We start from the raw sequence: 12,980 nt of genomic DNA on the forward strand, positions 1-12,980 counted from the left end.
CTAGGGGCGCGGCAAGTTCTGGAGCACAAGTCTTCAGTACTATTGCCGAAATGTTGTCAGGGCCTTTAGTCTTTTTAGTATCCAGTGCCTTCAGCTGTTTCTTGATATCACATGGAGTGAATCAAATTGACTGAAGACTGGCATCTGTGATGCTGGGGTCCTCTGGAGAAGGCAGAGATGGATCATCCACTCGGCACTTCTGGCTGACGATTGTTGCAAATGCTTCATCCTTATCTTTTGCACTGATGTGCTGGGCTCCCCCATCATCGAGGATGGGGATATTTGTGGATCCTTCTCCTCCAGTGAGTTGTTTAATTGTCTACCTCCATTCACGATTGGATGTGGCAGGACTGCAGATCTTAGATCTATTTCATTGGCTATGGGATCACATAGCTCTGTCTGTTGCTTGCAGCTTGTGCTTATTGGCAGACAAGTACTCCTGAGCTATAGCTTCTCTAGGTTGACTCCTCATTTTTTTTTAGGTATGCCTGGTGCTGCTCCTGGCATGCCCTCCTGCACTCTTCATTGGACCAATGTTGATCCCCTAGCTTTGTGGTAATGGTTGAGTGGGCGATATGCTGGACATTGAGGTTACAGATTGTGTCCGAGTACAATTCTGCTGCTGCTGACGTACCACAGCGCTTCATGGATGCCCAGCCTTTAGTTGCTAGATCTGTTCGAATCCTATCCCATTTAGCACAGTGATAGTGCCACACAACACGATGCAGGGTATCCTCAATGTGAAGATGTGACTTCATCTCCACAAGGACTGTGTGGTGGTCGCTCCTGCCGATAATGTCAGGGGCAGATGCATCTGTGGCAAGCAGATTGGTGACAATGATGTCAAGTATGTTTTTCCCCCTTTTTGGTTCCCTTACCACCTGCCGCAGACCCAGTCTAGCAGCTATGTCCTTTCAGATTCAGCCAGCTCAGTCAGTAGTGGTGCTACCAAGCTACTCTCGGTCATGGACATTGAAGTACCCCACTCAGAGTACATTCTGCACCCTTGCCACCCACAGTGCTTCCTCCAAATGGTGTTCAACATGGAGGAGGAGTACTGATTCATCAGCTGAGGGTGGGCAGTATGTCGTAATCAACAGGAGTCTCATGCCCTGAGACTTCATGGGATCAGGAGTTGATGTTGAGGACTCCCAGGACAACTCCCTCCCGACTGCAGATCACTGTGCTGCCACCTCTGCTGGGTCTGTCCTACTGGTGGACATATCCAGGGATGGTGATGGTGGTGTCTGCGACATGATCTGTAAGATATGATTCTGTGAGGATGACTATATCAGGCGGTTGCTTGACTAGTCTGTGAGACAGCTCTCCAAATTTTGGCACTAGCCCCCAGATGTTAGTAAGGAAGGCTTTGCAGGGTCGACAGGGCTGGGTTTGCCATTGTCATTTCCGCTGCCTAGGTCGATGCCAGGTGATCTGTCCAGTTCCATTCCTTTTTGACTTTTTAGTGGATTGATACAACTGAGTGGCTTGCTAAGTCATTTCAGAGGGCATTAAAAGCCAATCACATTGCTGTGAGTCTGGAGTCACGTGTAGGCCAGGCCAGGTAAAGATGGCAGATTTCCTTCCCTAAAGGACATTAGTGAACCAGGTTTTGCCTGAGTGTGGGAGCACAGAGCGCAACAAGACCTGAGTGCAATGAGGTACAAGTGCTAAAGTAGGTGACGATTTTCCAGCCCCACCCACCACCAGGATCTTCCGGTCCTGCTGAAATTCAATGAACGTTTGGCTGGCCTGCTGCGGCAGATCCCACCATGGCAGGGCCAGGAATTCCCAGCCTTAGGAATTTGGTGCAGAGGGGAAAGGAGGTGCTGCTTTTTATATCTTTTTTTCAGCCTCCAGAAGATGGTGGCTGTTCAAGGCTTTAATTAGGTGACAAGTAGATGACTGTTTTATGGGCTTTTAAGTTTTATCCCTCTGAACATGAGCAGTAATTGAAACTGGTACTGAGGAGATATAAGTATTGCATTAAATGTAAAGCTTAACTGATTAAACTACTTGGTATAACTACAGGCAGCTGGTGCCCGGTCTCCCTCCTCAGCACGGACTACAAAATATTTGCCTGAGCCATGTCTTCTCGGCTCGGCACCGTGCTAGACCACATGATCCACCCTGACCAGTCCTACACCGTCCCGGACCGTACAATTTATGATAACATATATCTGGTCCGGGACATCAACCATCATTCCCAGAGGGCTGGTCTGTCGAGCGCCTTCCTGTCTCTTGATCAGGAGAAGGCGTTCAACAGGGTGGATCACGGATACTTACTCGGAACTCTGCGAGCGTTCGGGTTCGGGATGCATTTTGTCGCCCGGATCCGACTTCTGTACACCGCCGCGGAGTGTCTAGTGAAGGTTAACGGGTCCCTGACGGCAGCCCTTTGCTTTGGGAGAGGGGTACGTCAGGGCTGCCCCCTGTCTGGCCAGTTGTATTCTATTTGCGTGGAGCCTTTCCTGCGCCTCTTGTGGAGGAGGTTGTCGGGATTGGTTCTGCCGGGCCGGGCATTGGTGTGGTCCTTTCGGCTTACGCCGATGACGTGGTCCTTATGTTTAGTGACCCAGCTGACCCTGCGGAGGATGCACGAGTGCCAGGAGGTCTACTCTGCCGCTTCTTCTGCCAGGATCAACTGTTCTGGACTCCTGGTCGGTAGTGGCAAATGGATCCCCTACCCGAGAAGATCAGGCCTTTCACCTGGAGCAGGACCAGCCTCCTCTACCCGGGCGTCCATCTCTGCCCTGCTGAGGAATCCTGGCCGGCAAACTGGCAGTAACTGGAGACGAAAGTCATCACTCGGCTGCGGCGCTGGACAGGACTGCTCCGAGTGCTATCTTACAGGGGTCGAGTTCTGGTCATAAACCAGCTGATCGCCGCCATGTTGTGGTATTGACTGGTCACTTTGACCCCTCCCCCGGACTTTGTCACAAGAATCCAGAAATTGTTAGTTGACTTCTTCTGGGACAAAAGATTGCACTGGGTCGCTGCTGAGGTTCTGAGTCTCCCGCTTAGGGAGGGTGGTCAGGCGCTAGTATGCCTACGCACACAGGTGGCGACTTTCCGCCTTCAGACCTGCAGCGATACCTTTACGTCGAGCCTCCTCCTAGATGGTGTGCCCTGACGACGTATTTCTTCCGTCAGGTGCACGGCCTGAATTATGACGTGCAGCTCCTGTTTATAGAACAGAGGGGCCTCGGTGGCTCCTTGCAGGCGTTGCCCGTCTTTTACCAGGACGTGATCAAAGTCTGGAATGTGGTCGCCTCGCGACACAGCTCTCCCCCGTCAGGAGTAGCAGCTATCGTCAGAGAGCTGCTGCTCGGGAATCCGCCTCTCCGTCCTTTTCAGTGGTTGGCGGAGAGGAGGGCTGTGGCCGCAGGGCTGACCAGGATCGGGGACGTGCTGGGTGGCGGAGGACTAGGCTGGATGCTCCCGCAGGAGTTGGCGCGTCACGCGTCTGTGAGTGTCCAGGTCGCAGCCGATGCCATCCAAGACCTGAGAACAGTCGTGCTCGGACCTGATGTTATTTTGGGTCTTGAGGTGGCCCAGGTGCGCAGTGGTCTTCCGTCTGAGCGTTCCCCTGTTCGGACAGAATTCCACATTGGCCCCAAGCCCCGAACCCTCCTTCGGGTGCTGGCGCCCCGCAATATGATCCGCCTCGGGGACATGCCCTCTGTGCCTTTTGGCACGGCAAAGAGGAGCTTTTTGTACGGACTGCTGCTGCACACCTTCCATTTTCTCGCCCTTGTCCGCCGCTTGGACACACCCTGGCGTGGGGAGGTGTCCTCCCCCTTTCTATCGAGGACCTGGGTTGGAGGGTGTTGCATGCAGCAGTCCCCTGTAATCGTAGGATGCATAGGTTCACGGACTCCCAGGACACATGCCCTTTTTGTGGTCTTGTGGAGTCCGTGGACCATGCATATATAGGGTGTTGTAGGCTGCACTCCCTTTTTAGTTACTTGAAAAACCTTTTATTGATGTTTTGTTTGCACTTCAGCCCCTGATCTATGGACACTCGGTGCGGAAGGGGGTCGGGAAGGAGGAGGACCTCCTCGTGAACCTGCTTCTGGGCCTGGCCAAGTTGGCCATTAACAGGTCCAGGCAGTGGGCAATCGACGGGGGAGTCCCGCCCGATTGTTTGTCCCTCTTCCGTGGCTACGTTCGCGGCCGGATGTCCCTGGAGAGGGAGCACGCGGTGTCTGCTGGCACTCTCGAGGCCTTGCGTGCTCAGTGGGCATCGCGGGGACTGGGGTGTTTTGTTGACCCCTTTAATCACATTTTGGTTCGAAGTTGTAAGTTTCCTTTAAATTTTGTCTTTAGTTTTACAACTGACCTGAATTAGGGGCTGTGCTTGATTTGTCCTCATTTTTGTTGATTTGGTTTAATTGGTTTAACCTGAAAGATTATTTTGTTCATTTAGTTTAATTGTTTTAACTCGAAAGAGTTACAGGCAGTAGTTGAGTGGTAATTCTAAACTGAAACCAAATTACTTAAATTTAACACAATAACGATGGTAGAGCAGGTGATGTGTTGCAGCTGGAGAATGGGGGCACTGGTTGACACCAGTGTGATCCACAGAACCATATCTGAGGTAAGTGTCTGCAGCTCGAGGAACTTCAGCTTAAAGTTAATGAGTTGGAGTTGGAGCTTAGGAAACTGATGCATCAGGGAAAGAGTTGCTTGGAAACTTTGTTTGTAATGCTAGGTACTTTAGAATTGGTCCATAGTCATGGACAGGAGGGTATGTCTGTGAATGAAGCAGGTATGGGGATCTAGAAGATACCACTGGAGGAGCCTCAGCCCCTGCAATTGCCCAACAGGTTCAAGGTTCTTGCAACTTGTGTGGTCAAGAGCCAGAAGTGCAGGGCAGATGAGGAAACTGACTACAGTACTGTGGTGAAGGGGGCCAATCAAGTGAGGAGGAGTAAAAATGAATGTAGTTTTAGTAGGAGACAGTATAATTAGGGGGTTAGACACAGTTCTGTGCAGCCAAGAGCTTGGGACCCGGAGGCTGTGTTGCCTGCCGCGTGCCAGGGTTAAAGACTTCTCAGGACTGGAGAAGAACTTGGAGTGAAAAGGGAAGGATCCAGTTGTCATGGTCGACATGGGTACCAATAACATAGGTAGGACCAAGAAACAAGGTTTGCCAAGGGAGTATGAGCAGCTAGGGGCTAAATTGAAAACCAGAATCACAAAGGCAATAATCTCTGGATTACTACCTGAGCCATGAGCAAATTGGCAGAGGATAAATCAGATTGGAGATTTGAAGGTGTGGCTCAGATATTTGTGGGAAGAAATAGGTTTCAATTCAAGGGGCCCTGGTACCAGTATTGGGGAAAGAGGGAACTGTACCACTGGGACAGCCTTCACCTGAGCTACACTGGGATCAGTGTCCTGGTGAATCATATATTCAGGGCTGTAAAGAGGGTTTTAAACTAAATAGTGGCTGGGGGGGTTTCATGTGAGGGGAGATTTGGAAAGTTAAAGAGAAAGGATAGTGATACAGGGAATGTGACAGAAAGGGACAGAGCTTACAAACATAAGAGTGCACCAGCATGTAAGATTCCGTGATTGGGCAGCACTTGCTGAACAATCCTGAGAACCCCAATAGCTACACTAACAGCCAATTTAACATAATCAGTTGAACTCGTAACATGGCTCATTTACACTTGCTAGAACAAAGGGAATATGTTAAATCTTGCACCTTTTTTGAGTTACTCAGGGGCTTGGGAAACTTTCCCCATAGCAATATGCCAACCAACCCTTTTCTCCTGTAGTTTAAATGTCTGCGATCATTTGAAATTTAGCATTCTTGCATTTGTCCTGATGCGTGCAAGACAAAAAGAAACATGTCTCTCATTTTAGCAATATTCAAGTTCTATACTAAGAAAGGAAAAAGAGGTGGGGTGGCTCTGTTAATAAAGGATGAGATCAATGCAGCAGTGAGAAATGATCTTGGTGCAGAGGCTCAAAATATTGTATCAGTTTTGGTGAAGACAAGAAAATGCAAGAGAAAGTTATCACTGACAGGATTGGTTTGTAGGTTCCCTGACAGTAGCTGCACTGTAGGATAGAGTAAAAATCAAGAAATAATGAAATTGTAATAAAATTATTGAAATAATTATGGGGGATTTTAATCTTCATTTAGATTGGATGAATCAAATTCAAAAAAGTAGCAAAAGTAGCCTGGAGGATGAGTTCATAGAATGTATTTGGGACAGTTTCTTGGAATAACGTTCAGGAAACAACCAGAGAACTGGCTATTTTAGACTTGGTAATGTGTAATGAGACAGAATGAATTAATGACCTCATAGTAAAGGATCCTCTAGGCAAGAGTGATCATAACATGATGGAAGTTTACATTCAGTTTCAGGGTGATAATTTGGGTCTGAAACTAATGTTTTAACTTAAATAAAGCCAATTACAAGAATGCGAAGGCAGAGTTAGTTAAAGTGGAATGTGAAAACAGGTTATAAGGTGAGATGGTAGAGAAGCAATGGTAGACATTTAAGGAAATATTTCATAATTCTCAACAAAGTATATTCCATTGATATTTCAACGTACTGAGAAATTGAAAAAGAAGGATGCTATGAGAAGGATTCACCATCGATGTCTAACTAAGCAAGTTAACAATGGTATCAAATTGAAAGAAAGGATGTACAATATAGATGTACAAAAGATTAATGGTAGCCTGGAAGGTTGGGAAATGTTTAGAAACCAGCAAAGAGTGACTAAAAAAAAAGAGAAAGAAATTGATGAGAGAAAGCCAGCAAGAAATATAAAAACAGACAGTAAACATTTCTACAAATATATAAAAGGCATGAGAGTAGCTAAAGTGAGTATTGGTCCCTTAGAGGGTGAGACTGGGAAATTAATAATGGGAAACGTGGAAACTACACAAGCTTTGAACAAGTATTTTGTATCTGTCTTCACAGGAAAGGACACATAAAGCATCCCAAGCATTGCAAAAAATGAAGAGATGAAAGAAATAGAGGAAAGAACTTAAAACAATCATGATCACTAGATAAAAATTAATGGGTCTAAAAGGCTGACAAGTCCCCTGGACCTAATGGCTTGCACCCTTGTCTTAAAAGAAATGGCTGCAGAGATACATTGGTTGTACAAAATTCTCTACATTCTGGAAAAGTCCCAGTGTATTGGAAAACCGTAAATGTGACACCACTATTCAAGAAAGGGGGGAAATAGAAAGCAGGAAACTACAGGCCAGTTCGTCTAACATCTGTCATTGGGAAAATGCTAGAATCCATTATTAAGGAGATAGCAGCAAGACATTTAGAAAATCATAATACAATCAGGCAGAATCAATATGGTTTTGTGAAAGGGAAATCGTGTTTGACAAATTTATGAGAGTTCTTTGAGGCTAAAGGGGAACCAGTAGATGTAGTATATTTGGATTTCCAAAAGGCAATCAATAAGGTGCCACATAAAAGGTTACTGCACAAGGTAGGAGCTCATGGTGTTGAGGGTGATATATTAGCACGGATAGAGGATTGGTTGACAATAACAGAGTTCAGATAAATGGGTCATTTTCATGTTGGCAAACTATAACTAGTGGAGGAACTAGCCTCAAGGATCAGTGCTGGGGACTCAACTGTCACTATCTATATTAATGACTTGGATGAAAGGACCAAATGTATTGTAGCCAATTTTGCTTACATTATACAAATAGGTAGGAAACCAGGTTATGTGGAGGATGCAAAAAGTCTGCAAAGGGATCACATAGGTTAAATGAATGTACAAAAGTGGGCTGGAATATAATGTAAGAAAATGTGAGTTTGTTAGACAAGCAGAATATTATTTAAATGTTAGCAAAATGCTATGGTACTGAGGGATTTGGGTGTCTTTGTACATGAATCACAAATTAACTGAAATAAATTATGCCATCAAGATTTTATGTTTCTAAACAAAAACAACCTTTATTGTACAGTATATTTTAAAGCAAGCACTAGTAATTTAACACTTTAGTTTATATGTACGTGTATGGTTTACTTTCAATTTCCCCAAGAGCTCCCTTATCTTACAAAATCTTGAAGGTTCATTCACTTTTCCTGGGACCAACACAATGGTATGCAATAGCCCTTTGGAATTCACTTTAATTTCTCCTCAATGCTCCAACTACTTTCTGAGTTATAAAATTTCATGGGGATCCTTCCATTAATTTTTGGATAAGCAATCCTGCAACTTCTCTTCAAAGCGTCATGACTGTGGACTTCTCAGCTCAAACTTGGGCTTCACTGCATTCTTGTTTATGGATTTAAATATCAGCAACACCCCTAGTTCCTAATGGCCCTCCATGCTCCACAGCTTCTGGCAGATGCTTTCTCTCTGCCAATTCCAAGCTAACTGCTTTTAAGCCACAAGGCTAACTGCCTTTCACTGTAAGGACCACTGTAGATTCTTTTGCTCTAGCTTCAAGCTAAGCAAATTGTCCAGCTTTTTCCCCCTCATAAATTCCAAGTCTCCAAACTGAGTTTGAGCCCTCAAATTCCATGTGATGAACGATGAAGGTAATATTTCCTCTGATCAAGATGCAGGCCTGACTAACATTTATCTCCCTTTGCTCCCCTTACTCCGTGAACTGCAGCCTATACAACTCCAAAACTGCAAGTGCCTTCTGTGAGAAACACCCAGATAAATTAAACAAAGGAACCTCCTAACCAAAACAGCCCATGACGTGACATATTTGGAATGTTCCAAACAAATCTGAATTATTTATTTTACCTTCATCAGAACTTTTTGATTCTGTGGTGCTCATGAATAATTTATATCTCTTATGGAGTTTTATGACTGTCTTTCCCAGAATTGCTAGCTTTTCACTTTTTTTTTAACTGGGAACCATATAAATAATTTAAATTTTTTGAAGTAAGGGTAAACCCCCTGGCTCCATTTAAAAAGCTTAAAGATGGTCAGCCATTGTTACAATTTTACACTACTACCTTTGGCCTTGTCAGATAAACATAGCTTAGCACTTAACTGTAACTAACTCAAGCTTAAACAGAATTACCTGGAAAAACTCAGCAGTTCTGGCAGCATCGGCGGAGAAGAAAAGAGTTGACGTTTCGAGTCCTCATGACCCTTCGACAGAACTTGCGTTCAAGTCCAAGAAAGAGTTGAAATATAAGCTGGTTTAAGGTGTGTGTGTGGGGGGCAGAGAGATAGAGAGACAAAGAGGTGGGGAGGGGTGGTGTGGTTGTAGGGACAAACAAGCAGTGATAGAAGCAGATCATCAAAAGATGTCAACGACAATAGTACAATAGAACACATAGGTGTTAAAATTAAAGTTGGTGATATTATCTAAACGAATGTGCTAATTAAGAATGGATGGTAGGGCACTCAAGGTATAGCTCTAGTGGGGTTTTTTTTTTATATAATGGAAATAGGTGGGAAAAGGAAAATCTTTATAATTTATTGGAAAAAAAAGGGAAGGGGGAAACAGAAAGGGGGTGGGGATGGGGGAGGGAGTTTACGACCTAAAGTTGTTGAATTCAATATTCAGTCCGGAAGGCTGTAAAGTCCCTAGTCGGAAGATGAGGTATTGTTCCTCCAGTTTGCGTTGGGCTTCACTGGAACAATGCAGCAAGCCAAGGACAGACATGTGGGCAAGAGAACAGGGTGGAGTGTTGAAATGGCAAGCGACAGGGAGGTTTGGGTCATTCTTGCGGACAGACCGCAGGTGTTCTGCAAAGCGGTCGCCCAGTTTATGTTTGGTCTCTCCAGTGTAGAGGAGACCACATTGGGAGCAACGAATGCAGTAGACTAAGTTGGGGGAAATGCAAGTGAAATGCTGCTTCACTTGAAAGGAGTGTTTGGGTCCTTGGACGGTGAGGAGAGAGGAAGTGAAGGGGCAGGTGTTGCATCTTTTGCGTGGGCATGGGGTGGTGCCATAGGAGGGGGTTGAGGAGTAGGGGGTGATGGAGGAGTGGACCAGGGTGTCCCGGAGGGAGCGATCCCTACGGAATGCCGATAAGGGGGGTGAAGGGAAGATGTGTTTGGTGGTGGCATCATGCTGGAGTTGGCGGAAATGGCGGAGGATGATCCTTTGAATGCGGAAGCTGGTGGGGTGATAAGTGAGGACAAGGGGGACCCTATCATGTTTCTGGGAGGGAGGAGAAGGCGTGAGGGCGGATGCGCGGGAGATGGGCCGGACACGGTTGAGGGCCCTGTCAACGACCGTGGGTGGAAAACCTCGGTTAAGGAAGAAGGAGGACATGTCAGAGGAACCGTTTTTGAATGTAGCATCATCGGAACAGATGCGACGGAGGCGAAGGAACTGAGAGAATGGGATGGAGTCCTTATAGGAAGCGGGGTGTGAGGAGCTGTAGTCGAGATAGCTGTGGGAGTCGGTGGGTTTGTAATGGATATTGGTGGACAGTCTATCACCAGAGATTGAGACAGAGAGGTCAAGGAAGGGAAGTGTCAGAGATGGACCACGTGAAAATGATGGAGGGGTGGAGATTGGAAGCAAAATTAATAAATTTTTCCAAGTCCTGACGAGAGCATGAAGCGGCACCGAAGTAATCATCGATGTACTGGAGAAAGAGTTGTGGAAGGGGGCCGGAGTAGGACTGCAACAAGGAATGTTCAACATACCCCACAAAGAGACAGGCATAGCTGGGGCCCATGCGGTTACCCATAGCCACACCTTTTATTTGGAGGAAGTGAGAGGAGTTGAAGGAGAAATTGTTCAGTCAAGCTTGTTTGATTTGCATTTACTTCAGATGCATACCAATTTCTTAACCAAGTGTTCCACGTATCCACATTAACAAAATTCCAATTTGTAAAACTAAAAGTTATATTCTAAAGCATGTGAATTATGAATCTAGATTCTTGCAACAATGGTTGACTCTTCCTACCCTACTGGAGGGTAGTGAGACCGAGATGCTCATCCTCTGACATCAACCTGATCTTAAGAATCAGTTGCTATTGGTTAAATCTTTGGAGCTTGTATCTAGAAAGCCTGCTTTCACATCCTACATGTGTTCAAGATCCCCCAGCACCAAAACCTTAGGCAGCCTTCTCAACAGCATCCACTCAGCAAGCAGTACATTCTCACCTATTCTTCCACCTCCTTTAGTCACCCAGTGCCCCACTCTGTACTAACACTTTCTAACTTTCCTTCAGGTGAAAGTATCTGAACTGGTGCGTTGGTGATAAAACAAGTGGTGCCGAGGGTGACTTTCTTTGTCCAAAAATATACTTTATTCATAAAATTTACGAAAGTACACTACATGTTCATTCACAGTTGACATTATTTGTGTACAAAACAAATCCATTCCTTTCAATTCAATATATGGCATCTTAAGGTACTTCACTACATTTACAATTACAGAAATTTAAATTAATTATTTTTACCTTTAGTATAACTCTTTCATTCTGTGACTCATATGAATAATTTATATCTCTAATGGAGTTTTATGACTCTCTTTCCCGGAATTGCTAGCTTCCATTTGGGAACTACATAAACATCATCTTCTACAATGATATTTTACAATGTTCATTTCTTGTTAAACGCACAGCCCAAAGGCTTTTAAGCAGTTTCCAGTCCCTTGATGTATTACGGCGGGACGTCTTCAACAGTGGACTTTCCCCATTGAGCCTTTGCAGTGGCTTCCCCAAGCTTTAGTGCATTACTCAGCACATAGTCCTGGACCTTGAAATGTGCCAGTCTGCAACACCCGGTCGGGGACAACCCTTTGCAATATAATGTGGATAAATATGAAGTTATCCATTTTGGTAGCAAAAATAGGAAGGCAGATTATTATCTGAATGGCTATAAATTGAGAGAGGGGAATGTGCAACAAGACCTGGGTGTTCTTGTACACCAGTCGCTGAAGGTAAGCATGCAGGTGCAGCAGGCTGTAAAGAAGCCAAATGGTATGTTGGCCTTCATAGCCAGAGGATTTGAGTACAGGAACAGGGATGTCTTGCTGCAATTGTACAGGGCCTTGGTGAGACCACACCTGGAATATTGTGTGCAGTTTTGGTCTCCTTATCTGAGGAAGGATGTACTTGCTATAGAGGGAGTGCAGCGAAGGTTTACCAGACTGATTCCTGGGATGGTGGGACTGACACATGAGGAGAGATTGAGTCGATTAGGATTATATTCGCTGGAGCTCAGAAGAATGAGGGGGGGAATCTCATAGAAACCTATAAAACTTTAACAGGGCAAGACAGGGTAGATGCAGGAAGGACGTTCCGATGATGGGGGAGTCCAGAACCAGGGGTCACAGTCTGAGAATATGGGGTAGACCATTTAGGACTGAGATGAGGAGAAATTTCTTCACCCAGAGAGTGGTGAGCCTGTGGAATTCGTTACCACAGAAAGTAGTTGAGACCAAAACATTGTATGTTTTCAAGGAGTTAGATATAGCTCTTGAGGCGAAAGGGATCATAGGGTATGAGGAGAAAGTGGGAGCAGGCTATTGAATTGTACGATCAGCCATGATCATAATGAATAGATTATAAGTAAAACATGCCAAGGCAACCTCCTATGGAATTTCACACCTGCTGCTGTCACGAATTGCTTCTGAAGAAGTCATAGGGACTCGAAACATTAACTTTTTTTTTCTCCACAGATGCTGTTAGACCTGCTGAGTTTTTTCAACATTTTCTGTTTTTACTTAAAAATGGTTATTCTGGTCATATGACCTTACTTCCCATAGTGAGTTGGGTATTCCACAGAAGGTAAATGATTAGCTCATCTCTGGATGGACCTTGGCTTTTGTGTCATGGTCTAAATGCTTAGTTTCTTTAACACCCCAGCCATCATCTTTGAATAGAACATTCTTCCCTGTGATGAGCTAAGAAGGACACCTAAAAAGCCATTGTCCCAGTGGACTTTCTATCTCTGCCTGAAAGGCAGCTTTATAGAAATGCAAATGGTGAGAGCCGGTCACAGTTCAGTTCATCTTCAAAGAAATTCTTGACAGCAGCAGGTGTGAAATTCCATA

This window comes from Carcharodon carcharias, chromosome 10 (assembly GCF_017639515.1).
Source record: "Carcharodon carcharias isolate sCarCar2 chromosome 10, sCarCar2.pri, whole genome shotgun sequence".
NCBI classification, from domain to species: domain Eukaryota; kingdom Metazoa; phylum Chordata; class Chondrichthyes; order Lamniformes; family Lamnidae; genus Carcharodon; species Carcharodon carcharias.